Raw genomic sequence first — 14907 nt, 5'->3', positions numbered from 1 at the left:
TCGTTCTGAGTGCATAATTCAATTTTTGACCGATTAACTTTAGGAGGAAACGCCTCTAGAATCGCGCCTATTAAACCTTGAATATCAGCCTGTAGCTGTGCCACTTCCTGGTCATCTGCAGGAGGGCCTGGGAGAGGGTCTGGCCATCTATTTCCTCTATGAGGGGGGTTTTTCCTAGGGGGCCGTCTGGCCTGTCTGATAACTACAGTGTAGTCATGGGATGGAAGAACGCCCCTTAGCAGCCAGTCAAGGTCTCGGTGGGTGGGGCTATGAATAGCCACTAATCTTTCTAATTCTTCTCTAAATTTAGTAGGGTCTTCTGACAATGGAGGCAGGAGAGTTTTATAATTTAAAAGATCAGCTGCTGTCCAGGAGACATGAACTCTCTGCAGCGGAGGTCCAGGATACATCCTCAATGGATACTGCATAGGAATGTCTGAAGCTGACAGAGCCTGATTACAGAGCCCTGGAAAGTAAGAGGAGTTGTAAGACACAGCAAAACGAACCTTCTTGCCCTTCCTGGGTGTTTCTACTAAATTTATTTCTTGGTTTTCAGCATTTACACAAGTAACCTGTATGCCCCTTGCTTGGAGGTCAGGCCTAAGCGCTCCCTGTAAGTCTTCAACCGTGAGAGACGTTAAAACAGGCAGCTGCATGTCCTTCGGAGAAGTTGGAGTCCTGAGACCTAAGGGAACTGGCTGAGGAGGTGGCTGAGGAGATAAGTCTTGAGGGGGAGGATTTGGGCCAGGGTCCCAGAAATCAAAAAGATCTTCTGGGGAGTCAGGGACAGGGAGTTGGGGATATAAGGGAGTGTAGGAGGGAAGAGACAGGGAATTTTCAGTAAATTTGACTTTCAATCTTTGTTCTAACTCCGACTTTTGTTCTTTCATTTTATTAAGAGATTCCCTAAGGCTAGCCGTTATACTTTTCTGGGTTTTCTTTTCAATTTGATCTTCCCATAAATACCAATAAGGCAGCTGCTTGGGATGAGTCAAATTTCCATAGAAAGAAAAAGGACTGGGTTTTCCAAAGATGCAACAAGAATGATCAAGTCCTGATTCACACCTAGATATCCTGCTCCTGTTCTCCATGAATTGTAAAATTGAAGTTAATTATCTCGTTCATTTGGTCTAAATCTATTGAGTCACTTTGGCACTGAGCCCCTAAACTGGTCCACAGCCTGCTTCAGCAGACACAAAACTCTCTCTCAAGTGCTTGCATTCATGTGCTGAGTAGGTATTGTATTTATTTAGATCTTATTCAACAAAAGATCTTCACTGATTCACTCAAGTCCTTAAGTATCTACAGTGTGCCCAAAGGTCTTGAAATGTTGGGGGTCTGCAAGGAAGACAGATATGTCTAAACAGATAAATTACACTACAGAAATAATTTGAATGAAAGAGATATGAATAAACCGCCGTGGGACTCCAGGAAAAGAACCCCCATGGGTTGACCTACAACTAAGAGATGCAGCTCTGTACTGGGGCTCTGAGGAGAAAAACAACTACCATGGGGGGTGGACAGGCTTTGTACCATCTAAGTAAAGGAAAAGGAAGGGAGAGAAGATAAAGAGAAAACAAGAGAAACGGAAAGGTTTTCTTCTTCTGAATGTTTCTGCCACCAACTTTTGGAGCACACCGCTTGCTGATGTCCTTTCTGGCCAGTCTTCTCCTTCAGCCGGCTTCTAGAGACTTCAACAATTCGATTGTAACGAGCTGGGCTCCTCCGTGCAGACAATGCCAACTATGGAGGGAGCCAGGAGGGGAGCCAAAGATTCACAGGACTCTGCAGCCCTTCTGCAGCTCACTGGTGGGGAGGGGCACCGAGGCTTCACCTTGGTCTCTGTCTCCAAGTTCTCATAAAGGAGGGTCGGTTCCTTCCTCGCTAGATGAGTGTGGAGAGAAACCTCCTTCACAGAAGGGATGATGGAAAAATTAAAGTGAGAGCCATGAAAAAGGCAGAGGAGGTAGCACCATGAATCTGAAGTAACTGGACATGTGAATTAGTAATCAGTACGTAGAAGAGCTGAAGACAAAAAAATAAAGGCAAAAAAACAGTTCTCAATTTTCTAAGATGGAAATGCAAGTCTTTCTTCTTCCAAAAGAAAAAAGTCATTGAACCCATTCCTTTAAAATAAAATTCAAAGGGACCACATGTTGCACAGCATGGTTTGAACCATGATGTCGCTACACAATCATGTGTAGCCATCGGTTGTTAAAGGCACTGCAAATTGTTCATTCCTTAACAATTATGTTACCAAAGATTGCAGTTGATATATATATATATATATATATTTTTTTTTTTTTATTTTAGAAAAGAGTAGAGTGTGTGCCAATTGCTCACTGTACTATTGACAATGTCACTCTTACAACTGAAAGCATGACTAGGAGAGAGAAGGTGATGTGACCCTAGATTGCTAGAGTCACAGCAAGAAAAGTTAAGAAAGTGCCATCGGGTCATTTGGACAAAATAATGCTATATGGCTGCTGGGTTTATAAGAGATCCATTGGAGAAAAACAAGTCACTACATTAAACTATTTTCTACTTACCTGCATCACCCTCTCCAAGGATACATATTTTAAAATGAGACAAGTTGTTACATTAAGAATGACCGGCTCTGGCATTTGGAAAACTACGTTAAATAATGAAGTAAAAACTGGGTTACAAACATCCTGGTATCAATTCCAACTACCACTTTTTACCAAACTAAAACTCTAATGATCACTAATTCACTTGCAATCTAGTGCTCCTCCCATATACAAAATCAACAACTTAAAATGTGTCATAACTATTTTCAAATTTCCTTAAAATTTTAGAGTGTAATGTAAATATATCTCTTGGAAAAGTTGAGAAAGGTGGAGACACTAGGAAAGGAAAAGATGGAAATATTACCCCAATCAATGATGTAAAACACAAGGCATGAACAACTGTTAAGAGAATTCTCTATGACATTGATCAAGTCTACCATCTCTACACCTGGCTATTTCCCATCAGTCATTGGATAAACAAATAGAATAGTGTATTTCATGGGATCAATTCTTTTAGTTGTGTGCTTTCCCTTTGACCACTACATATGCTTTTATGTGTTTGCTTTATTTTCAGATGGTGTCACATCAGAACACCCTCACCTCGGCAGATCGTTGCGTTAAGGAACTCTACCTTGGCCACTGATCAACTGTACTCTGTGTTACGGTCAACTCAGAGCCCTACGTGGATCAGTGTTTCCTACCTCCTCTCTCCTGTGCGTTGTTCATGTCAGGGAGTATAGTCCAGCGAGTGAACAGTAAGCAGTGTTTCCAAAGCATCAGATTTGAAAAGGAGGAGACACAGGGTTGGGTATGGGACCCCATTCCGTGCCTCAGTGCAGACAAGATAGAGGTCAATGCATCCCTCCAGGGACTGGGATAAAAACAGGAGGTTATGAGCACGAGGCTCCCTCTGCAGGCCTTGAAGCAGGGACCTGGAATCAAACTGCTGACACCGTGGATCGTGGTTGGTTTGACAGGGAACTCACGAGGAAGATAAGGACATGAAATAATGATAATTATAAGAACAACAAACACTTCTACGGAGCCAAGGACTGCACTCTGAATGTAAACAGACGAGAGGTGAACTGTAAGCCCACACTGAGCCAGTCCCCCTCTGCTGTGGCCTAGAGGGAGGCTCCTGTGTCCTTGGCAATAGGGGTTTAGTTTAAGGATTCAGATGCCCCATGACCTGGACCCTACAAGAGACTGTCTGTAAGACAACTGGCTCACCAGATCCCCCGGCTCCCGGACCCCACTTCAGAAGCATCTTCTCCTGCCAAGACATCAGCTTCACTTTCAGCCATTTCTGTCCCCTGCTCTGCCTATTCTTTCTGTACTTGGTAACTTCTGTTTACTCAGTTGTACTTCCTCCACTCCTGAACTCTGCATATCAGGACGTTTCAGTGCAGCTTCCCTTAACCAACTCAGAGGCAATCTCATGGTGAACTCCTGGTTTGAGTCAAGACACATCGTAGGTGTCTACACTACCACCTTGACACATGGTGGATGGCGCCCGGGCCTGGACCTGCCACCTGGTGCGCGACCTTCCTCTGAGCTCCAGCTCTGCCTGAGCGCCGTCCCCTCCCGCGCAGCACAAGTTTCCCGAGCATCTGCCCGGCTCTGGCGGGCACAGGGCGCTTTCCTGTCGCCAGGCCCTTTGCTTCTTGGCATCAACCTGGGAAACGCTGGAGGGGTGGCGCCCTCCGCGCATCTCCAGGTAAGTCCTTTCCCTGCCCTGTGTACTCCCTTTGCCACTGTCTGTCGTCATCTCTTTCCTGCCTTGTCGTGGGCTTTCCCCGCCCCCATCAGCTACTAGGCCACTCAGTCCCTGCTCCAGCCACAGTGAGCTAGAGGGTAGCTCTTCCTATTGGCATTTGCTGCCAAAACCCCTGCAAGCATTCCCCGCTGTCTTCCACAGTGCATCCTCCTCCCCGGCTCACCTTGCTCCTCAGCGCTTCATGCACTTGAGCAGAGGGCTCCACTTGTGCCTTCTGATCCCAGCGCTGTTTCAGGCGTCCCTACTGTGCACGCACTGCCTCCAATGCCCTTCAGATGTCTGGCAAACTCCTAGTCATCTTCTAAGGTCCAGCTCAAGCACCTCCTTTGAACTTCTGTGAAGGCAAGAACTTCAGTTCCTTCAGGTTGTCCTCACCAATGTTGTCCTCCTACAGGTTGGCAGGCGGCCAGGAACAAGGGGTGTCCTCCTGAATGAATGACCAGGAGTCTGGGGCCCTGGGTTCTAGTCCTGGTTCTGCTACTGACTAGTTGTCTCCCTTTTCTGGATCTCCTGTCTGAAATGAGGGGACGGGTTAAAACAAAAGTCAATACATGAAATGCATTTTTGTAAATGAATGAGGTGTTTTGACTTTATGGCTTGTAGGATGTCTCGCAGCCGGTTATGATCCCTGATGGGCATGCCCAAATACTAGCCCCAAATGCTGAGGGCCAACGCCCTCTGTCTTCCCTCCCTTGCTTCCTTCTCTCTCTTTCTCTTGATATTGCTTGATCCCTAGAAGTAATCCAGTTTTAATCTACTCCCAACACCAGTTCAGATTACTTTGTTGTCCTGGACTGTGCCTTGTATTCATTCTGAAGTGTGTTTTTACTGTTTCCTGGTGAAATGTGGTTGATGTTTTACTGTTCTGTGGGGCTGTTTTGCAGAGAGTGATCAGGGAAAACTGACTGATAAGATATGGTATCCAGGAGACTGCTCCTCGAAGGCCTCCACCTGCAGCAAACATAATTAACCAAAGCTATGAAGTCAGTAGTCTGCTGAGCTATGAGCTCTATCCTCTGTTTGCGCTGAGGTCGTGCTTCCCTTGGACTGCTCCGAATCAGTGAGTGAGTCAGGGATAGACACTCAGGCAGACCTGTTCCTGGGAGGCATGGACTCCTCTGCTGACCTGCTTGTGCTCAAGGACTCCCCAGTGGCATTCCTAAGCTTTCCTTAGACTATACAGCAGTGTAGGACACTTGGACCCATCCTTCCCTCTATCTCCCCCTCATTTAGAGTCAGACTTGCATCATGGCCTGATGGGTCTCCCACTTTGCCAGGCTCCCCCACCCCATTTTCTGTTACAGAAGCATTTCCCCTCATAAAATCCTTGCCCGTTTAATCCTGTCTTGGTGTCCACCTCTCAGAGGACATTTGAGCCAAGGCAGGAAGAAATGAAGAGTGAGCCATTTACACATCCTGGGTAGAGGTTCTAGGCAGAGGCTACCTCAAGTACAGAGGCCCAGAGGTGAGAGACTTCTTGGGTGTGTGTGCTGCAAACCAGCCCAAATACCACCAGCTAACCCAAAATAGTCCTGCCCAACTTTTAGGTTGCTTTTGGTAGAGAGGAGAGCCAGCAAAACTTTGCCTTGGGAATGGTTAGCTAAGCCCCACAACCTCATTACCAGGTTATAATGCAAGCGAGTCTCACATGAAATGTTGTCACACAAGCAGACACTTACTTAAAAATATTCCTTAGGAATCAGGGAATGAAAGAACTCGTAAATCCTATTCTGTAAGCTCAGCAAAGTCTCAGCTCTCTGTCCTTTTAGATGAACCTACCAGCCACATGCTTGCAAGATTTTCTTTAGGCAAATAGCACATTCCAGAAACAGAATTTTTGTTTCCTTTTTCACAGCAGTTGGCATTAGGCTTGATAGAGCTGCTTGGAGATCAAACCTCAGGCAGACCTGTTCCTGTGAGGCATGGACCTGGTTCTGCAACCTCCTCTTTTCACTCAAAACTACATTGGAGATACTTTTGTAACAATTTGCTTGGACCTATGCCTTTCTTTTTCACTGTTACATGTTAGTATGAGTAAACGATATCTCCTTTGACTGTTCTTCTTTTGGTGCACATTTGGGTTGTTTCTAGTTTTGCTATTACAGTATTAAAACTCTTGTTTTAATTCTCATGTCAACAAATGTCCTTTTTCTAATCTATGGAATGCTACGTTTGTCACCTTTTGTGCTTCTCCTTGGTGCTTTTGCTCTTTAGAATGACCCTCAAACGTAGTGCTGAAATGTTGTGTAGTGTTCATAAGCACAAGGAGCCTGCGATGGGCCTTTCGGAGAAAATGGTTGTGTTAGATGAGCTTCCTTCAGGCATGTGTTATAGATAGTGCTGTTGGCCTAGAGTTCAACTAATGAATCAACAATCTATATGAAATAAGGTGTCTTTCAAGAGACACACATAAGACAAGGTTGTGCATTGAGAGGTTCCCAAACATGTCACGACCAGAGGCTGCAGAAACCTCACCTTGTCCTTCCCCTGGGAGCACTGGTTCATTCTTGCTCATGCAGTGTCAGCGAAGAATTGACAGAACATAACTCTTCCAAATAAGGAGGGTCAGTGGTAACATAATGGAGATATTTTCAAACCTCTCTTATAAAAACCGTATCTACAAAGCAGGTACCTTCTCAACTAACTGTTGAACTGTTGTCTTTACTTTGAAAGGACAGAGTTTTTAACAGTATCCACTAGGATGCATATCTTTGATGGCCACTTATAGCAAAAACCTCAGCAAATTTGGGACGATTGTCTTTTTGCAAAAGACAATGTGCACAGAATACATATATTAACGTCAAGACGGTAGTTACCTCTGGGGAGGAAAGAGAGAGGAAGGAGAATGGTGTCTTCCACTGTGTAATATTTCTTAAAAAACGACATCAATAAGGTGTGCTCTGTTAAATCTCAGCAAAGAGTAATGGTTTCTGTTATCCTGTTCTCCTTCTAAGTATATTTAAAATAAATATGTAACTGGAACTGAGGTGAAATAACACTAATGTAATAGATGCTATTTGCTGGAGTGCTCCCACCATCAGATGGACAGCTCATGATGGGTTGGTGATGTCACTGACCCCATCTAAAGGTCAGGACACGTTGTTTACTGGCTGTGGAGCTAGAGAAGGCTCGGTCACCAGCAGCAGAGCAAGAGTTACCTCAACCTACAAAGTTAGAGCCACATAGCACCAGATCCTACTCCAGCTGTGGACTAGTGAGAACTCTGGTGCCAGCTCTAGAGCTCAGTTGCTGCCAGCTCCAGAACGAGAGCTTCCTCCAGCTCCCACACTTGACCAGCTCCAGAGCAGCAGCCATTTCCATCACTAGCTCCCGCACCAAATCCGTCAACAATGCAGAGCTAGAGTCCGTCTCAGGACCGGAGCCAATTCTAGAAGCAGGTCAGGCACAATCGCCTGAGACAGACCGAGCTCCAGCCCCAGATCAGGTCCAGCTCCTGGGACAGTTGCACAGCCAGAGCTGGTGGGATCTCTAGCATCAGCCACAGCAGTGGCTCCAGCGTTAGAGCAGCTGCAGCACCGCCCTCATCGCCAGCAACTAAGGCCCGGCCGGCTCCAGCTCCACACGAGAGCTGTCCTTCACCTTGCTTGTGAGGGCAGGATGTCTTTTCCCTTTTCTATGTTTATGATATTTTATGTCTTATGTGTTCAAATTTAGATTCAATAAAGTTTAATGTTTTCATCACTTAAAGTTGTACAATTCAAGGCCGGCCATTAACTACATTCTCTATGCTGTGTACCGTCACTGTTATCTAGTTCCAGATCATTGCTTCGCCCCACCAGAACCCCTGTACCCATGAAGCAGCCATGCCCCCATATCCACTCCCCCAACCCCTGACAAGCACTGATCTGCTTCCTGTCTCTGTGCATTTCCCTGTCACTGGTGTGGCTGTCCTGAGCATAGCCAACCCTCCTTTGGCCCCTCACCCCCATGCTGAAGACCCCTGAGGATGCCAATGTGTTCAGTGCCATGAACCCGAAGCCTAGTATGACTTTGACTTGAAGAAGCCTACCGTCGCCAAGGGGGTGAGGTCAGGCATGGAGCCAGCTTAACCTGGCCTCACATGAAGAGGAGGGACTCGATATTGCCAAGGGCACCTTCTCCTCAGTCCCTAGTGCTGTTCAGCCACAGGGCCACCCTCCCCAGGGTCTGGCTAGGTGGGGAGACGGGCACGTACAGACTAGAGTGACAAAAACCAGGTGGCCATTTTTCTGTCCAACCCGCTGGCCCAAGCTACCCTGGAGCAGTTTCACCCTGAACCTCTCGTGCTGCAGGCCTGATGCTTGCCAGTCAGCAGGCTGTCCTGGCCTCCCGTGGACCACTGGCAGCCCTAGGTGCCTTCTGTCCTCCAGGGTCCAAAGGACTAGCTGACCTTTGCCAAGGAGTGCTGCCCATGGGCATGAAGCCCTGCCTGCCACTGAGGCACGACATCTTGAAACTTCAGGTTTTAATCAGCCTTCCGCAAAAACTCTTTCATTTCAAGCCTGTCCTTCTAATCTAACAAGTTCACATCGCGCCGACACAGATGGGGCCAGACCTCAAACATAGTGTCAAGTGTTGTGTAGTGTTCAGCACAAGGAGCCTGTGATGGGTTTCGGAAAAAGAAGGTGTGCCTGAGCCTTCAGGCATGAGTTACAGATAGTGCATGTTGGCCGAGAGTTCAACATTCACCACAAAAAATAAGAAGAGGATTCAAGAGACATATAAGACAAGGTTGTGCATTGAGAGGTTCCCAAATCTGCTGATCATGCCATCCCCAGAGGTCAGAAACCATCATTGTCCTTCCCCTGGGAGCACTGGTTCATTCTGCTCAGCAGTTCTTCAGCAATTTCATAACTCTTCCAAATAAGGAGGGTCCAGGCTTTCAACATAGATATTTTCAAACATCTCTTAAAAACCATATCTACAAAGCAGATCTGTTTAACACTGTTGAACTGTGTCCATCATCAGAGTTTGACAGATTCCTGAACGGACTTGATACAGTTTCTTTCCCTCATATCACACAGTGCTCACTCATGGAGGAAATGGGAAGCCTTCTTCATTCGTTGCCATCGCTGGTGCAAAATCCTGATTTCTAGTCTCCTTCGACGCTGCTTGCGCCCAATCACTTAGTGTCATTTCGACATCAGTGATCAAATGCTTCATCTCCTCTGGAGCCTCTCACCAGCACCCTAGGCCTCCCTATTTCCAGTGCTCTCATCTACTATTTCAGTTGGCCTTACTCTCCAGCTCCAGATATAGCGTCCGATCTCCAGTCAAACCATAGCTGTCCTACACTCTGTGACAGGCGCCAGGGCTGGCAGTTTCCATGTGTCAGTGACGACCTCAGAGGGTGTGGAGATTCAGCAGGGAGGAAAGCCCAAAGTGCTTGACTCGATCCTGGTTGGTCTGCCTTCACCGCGGCCATGCCGGCGAGCAACAAGGATTTCATCCTCAGCCTCGACCAGTTCACCATTGAGTCGCGATTCGACCTCACGCCTCAGGTATGGAGTAACACTGCCCAGGAGGCCACTTCATGTGGCAGGAGCACTTGTGGCGGTCCTCCCCACGTCAGACTCTGTACAGGCAGGGACGGGCTGTGTCGAAGAGCTGAGCAACTCTACCATCAGGACGCAATCACTGGTTGTGGCGCACTTGTCGACGAGAAAATCGTGTGTGCTGGAGGGGATCAGGACAGCGCACAAGAGAGAGGTTCAGAGATCGCGAGTATCCTGCCTATCATCGGAGATCCGGCCAATGTCCATGCTCATGCCGATGTTGCCCATCCCTCACAGGACAGTTGAAACTGGAGGCCAGGAGAAGCAGAGACAGGCTCTGCCCACGAGGTAGAGTCCAGAGAGAAATTCAACCAGTTTGGCTTTTGTTTTTTGGGAATGAGAACTCCTAAGATCTGGCGACCACTGCCAATGTCCTCATGTAGGGCCCTCTTTTCTCACGTGTGATCAAACACACAAGCAGCATATACACTCTGTCCAGTGCCTGCAGACAGGAGTGAAGGAAGAGAGGCAGCTCTGCCATGGGGCAGGGCATCCCCCTAGCAACATGCAGGCCCACATAGCATAGGGAGAGATGCCAGACTGGTGGGCAGGGGTCCCCAAGGTGCACAGGGATGGTATCCTAGAGCAGCCTGTGAGAACAGGTCTCTGCCCTGTCCAACGACCCTCTAGGGGAGGTTACAGGAGAGAAGGCCTGATCTTCAGCCTTGGGGTGCAGTGCAGATGGGGACTCTAGAACCAAGGCTTAGAAGAGTCGTGACTGCTCTCCATCCATGACCCACTGTTCTCTGAGTCCTTGTAAAATGCATTCCATTCCTTCTTCTGAGCAGGCAGATCAGTACTGCGCAGGCAGAGCACTGGTCGATTGTCTGGGGACAGGACGCGTGTCGGAGCCTCGGGTCCTCCTTGAAGGGCAGGTGGATCATTGCCCTGGCTGGGGTGAGGAGGCCTTGTGAATCAGCCAGCCAGGTAAGGAAAGTGGGGAGCAAGAGAGTCTTCTGAGGTCCCTCAGAGCCTGTCCACAGGTCCTGCCTCAGCCCTGGCGGAACCACTACCTTGAGGACCCCAAACAAAGAAATGTGTGTGTTTGCTTTCTGATTTCTGCCTGGGGCTGCAAGGCTAGGGCTGACCACTGTGTGTCCATGTGTCCACTATAGTGGTTGTGGGCAGGACTCGTTCTGTGTTCCTGTCCAAAGCAACAGGCACCTTGATTACTGGCATCCACGTCGGGAGCTACTCAGAGGCGGAGGGGACTCTGAGAGCCTCCTCATGATTCTAGCTATTGCATGGCCCAGCACTACCTGAGCAGGGCCCATGTTAGTCCTGAGGGCAGTGCTGAATGCATTAATGGTCCTCTGAAGCCAGCCTGAAAGGGACAAAATCAGAACAATCCATGCTAAACAGGTCAATGAGCAGGGTGCTGGAGGAGGGAGGGCCCAGCCCCTGTAAAAGGCCCCTGGGGACATTTGTGCCTGAGCAGAGGGACAAGAGAAACCAGCTTCTGATCGCAAACAGCGCTGCTGGGGGAAAGCTCAAAGGCACAGAGACTTGGATGCAGAAGAGAATTTGACGAGAGAGGAGGGAGTTTCAGAGAGCGGGAGGGAGAGGAGAGGCAGCCAGACCCAAGGAGGTATACCGTCTATGCTGGGTGACAGCATTAGCCTTCACTTAGCACTTATGAGACCTATCACTGAGCACTGAGAGTGTCTCTCCAGGTCCAGGCTCAGGTCAGCTGGAGAGGCTCCACGCCAAGGTCTAGCAGGAGGCCGTTCTCAACTGAAGCTCAATAGTGTGAAGAAATCTCGAGGTCATTCACAATATGGGCAGTGGTAGGATTCAGTTTGGGAAGGGTTTCAGGCCTTTCTGTGGGCCCGACCCTCTGCCAGTTCTTTGCATTGTGGGTGCCATGTGGAAGCTTCATAATATCTGATCTGGCATTTGAACAGTGGAGAGAGAGAGAAAGAGAGAGAGAAAGAGAGACAGAGACTCACAGAGATAGAAAGATGTGGATAGAGAGGAGACACAGAGGAGACGAAAGAGAGAGAGACGCAGACAGGAGGAGAGAGTACAGACAGCCAGAGACACAGAGACAGGATAGATGACAGAGAGAGAGACAGATACAGAGATAGAATGAACATAGAGTTGGTCATGGTGACACTCATCATCTCGCCCTACTATTGGTTAGAAGCCAGAAAGTCCATTCTCAATGAGGAGCGGGATTGTTAGTGTGCCTAGGAAGGGGAAGCTCCATTGTGGAAGGCTGAGATGACAGCCACTCAGAGTTCCAAATATAACAGGTGAGGTTGGGAAGGAGAGATTTCAACGTCATTTCATTTCAACCTCCTAGGGACACTGGGAACAAGCAAGAGGGAAGTGCCAGCTAGCAGACCCACGCCATGCCTTGTATTTCTGCTACAGCCAGCCCTTCTGTAATCCTGGCATGTGCAGGGCGTTGATTCACGGACAGGAAGGCTTGATGACATCCCTAGGAAGTAGATGCCAGAATGACTCACTCACAGAGAGGGACGATGAACACAGAGAGACATGAGAGAGCTGAGAGGCAGGAGGCGACACTGGCAAGAGCAGGACTGAATTCAACTCTGTGAAAGGGCACCCAGAAGCTGGGGTGGACAGGTGGTGTGACTACAGGGTATGAGATGGAGATGGAGTCAAGTGGTCTTGCGTGAGAGGGAAGTGACAAAGGTCTGGGAACCCAGGTACTAGGCACCCACATAGAACCACTTGTCTAGCACTTCAGAAGGAGAAACTAGGCTGCCCTGCCAAAGATGATAGTTGCACACAGCTTCAGTCAACCTGCAACAGGAAGCCCCAGAATGAAACCAGGGTCAGTTGCCATTGTCTACCGGCCTGGAACATGTGAGATGACAATTGAAAGCCGAGGGAAAGCCCATCAAAGTCGACATCTTCGCCTCGAAGAATAGGTAAAGACCCATCTAGTATTCCAGAGAGAAGTGGCGAGGGCAGTGGGAGCCAGTCACTTAGCTAGACAGAAATAGAGCGCGTGAGATACATTCATCTGGATGGTGGCCGGCAACACAGAGCAGCAGAAGGTCTGCAAAGACAGTGATGTCTCAGGGATTCAGTTAATGGAGTTTTCAAACCTGCAGGACAGGAGGCCGCTGGGTGAGGAGCAGTGTAGGAGATACCAGGAGGGCCCAGCCTGAGGTTATGCACAGCCCCTAGGAGAATGTGCGCTGAGGATACCTGAAGAGGCTGAGTGACAGCTCGCAGACACGTGTATACAGTCTCAGCTCCAGCAGGAGAGCCATCCCCGCACAGTTGCAGACATCAGAGCAGGATAGCCTGTGCAGGAGCTCGACAGTCCTGCAGGAGAACAGAGGAGTCATGATCTGTCTCCCTGCAGGAGGAGCCAGCTGCTGAGATATTCGCACGCGCCCCGCAGGAAGGAGAGGAGCCAGAGCAGCTCTGCGCAGGAGCTGCCCATCCCTGCAGTGAGAGAGAAGCTGAGAGGCCCACTAGTGCCCTGCAGGAGAGCAGCATGACCATCCACTACTCTGCAGGAGACAGAGAGGACTGCCTCCATCTGTCCTGGCAGGAGCAGGAATGGCAGTGCAGGGGAACTGCACAGACCCCTGCAGGTCCAGAGCAGGAGAATCCCTCACAGGCTCCGAGGCTGGGAGGCAGACTGAGGCCTCAGCCCTAGAGAGCCATGCACAGCTTGGGGAGCTGAGGAGGCAGCTGAGGCCTCAGCCTTCTGCGCAGGAGAGATCTCCTGCACACCCTGCAGGAAAACAGTGAGGTGAAGCCTCCTGCAGGAGACCGGGCTGCAAGCTCCTGCAGAGACTGTGAGGCTGGAGCCCCTGCCGTGAGGGAGCTCATCCTGCACAGGCTCCCAGAGGGCAGGAGCAGCCTCCCCGGGCAGGAGTCACCTCGCACAGGCTCCTGCAGGAACAGAGGCAGAACCCCAGCCTCATGCAGGGAGAGCCATCACACAGGCTCCGCAGGAGGCCAGACTGGCAGCTGAGCCGGCACAGGCTCCCGCAGTGAGACACCATGCTGGAGAGTGACTCTCAGGCCTGCTGTCACCAGAGCTGACTTCAGCCTCGTGCAGGAGAATCCCTGCACAGGCCTGCAAGGCAGGCAGCCGAGCCCCAGCCTCTCCGCAGGCAGCACCCTGCACAGGGCCCGCAGGAGACAGGCAGCCCTAATCTTCCTGAGGCGAGATTGGCCTGGCCTAGCCTTCAACTCCACCTGTTCACACTTGTCATTTCCCCCACCGTATTTGTTCTTCCTGTTCCTTTTCATTGCTTTGTTTTTATTGTTTATATCTTGAATATTTAAAATAAACCATCTTTAACAATTTATTGTTTTTCTTTCCATTGTAACCTCATGCATCCTCCTGCATCCATCACCATTGTTCGTCAGACATCTTCCAAAAGGAAACCATCTCCTGACTCCCTAAGTTTGTCAGGTTTCTTGCTGATGTCCCCTATAAGTGAAATCATCGACAGTGGCCATTTGTGCATTTTCATCTCCCTGATAGGCTTCCTCTGTTTTATTTGAAATAGAACCTCTGAAGAAAATCCCAGATATCTGCAGATTTTCAAGAAAAGCCTTTGGCATGCGCATAATCTACTGGCTTCAAGTGGGACAAGCCACAAACGCTGCCTGGCAAGTGTTACGAAAGACATCGAATGCGCTCAGAACATTGCCAGGAGACCTGGGTCAAAACGCCGAAGTCAGAAATTTAAAATATTCAACTTCTTGCAGCATGGCAGATGGAAGCTCAGAGACGCCGTGGAGATACTGGGAGGTGACATCTGGGCAGGTGCCCAGTGCAGACATTCTGCACAGGGCCAGTCAGAGACAGCTGAGGACCTGCCTCAGTTCTCATGACTCATCGCTGTCCCTGGTCATCCAGCAGGATCCTGACCCACAGATTCTTGCCCAACTTCCTGTGGTTTCCAGACTATCTGATCACAAGCCTGAAACAGGCTGTCCGTGCAGCATGAAGCCATCCGGCCCCATCTAAGCTCGCAGGACACGGGAGACAGCATCTGAAATGAATCTGCGTGAGAGACAGAGACAGAGAACAGAGCTCAGTCGC

This window comes from Ceratotherium simum, unplaced genomic scaffold, assembly GCF_057802395.1.
Source record: "Ceratotherium simum simum isolate JZ-2026a unplaced genomic scaffold, ASM5780239v1 HiC_scaffold_43, whole genome shotgun sequence".
In the NCBI taxonomy this organism is placed as follows: domain Eukaryota; kingdom Metazoa; phylum Chordata; class Mammalia; order Perissodactyla; family Rhinocerotidae; genus Ceratotherium; species Ceratotherium simum.
This window is presented reverse-complemented; position numbering follows the sequence as displayed.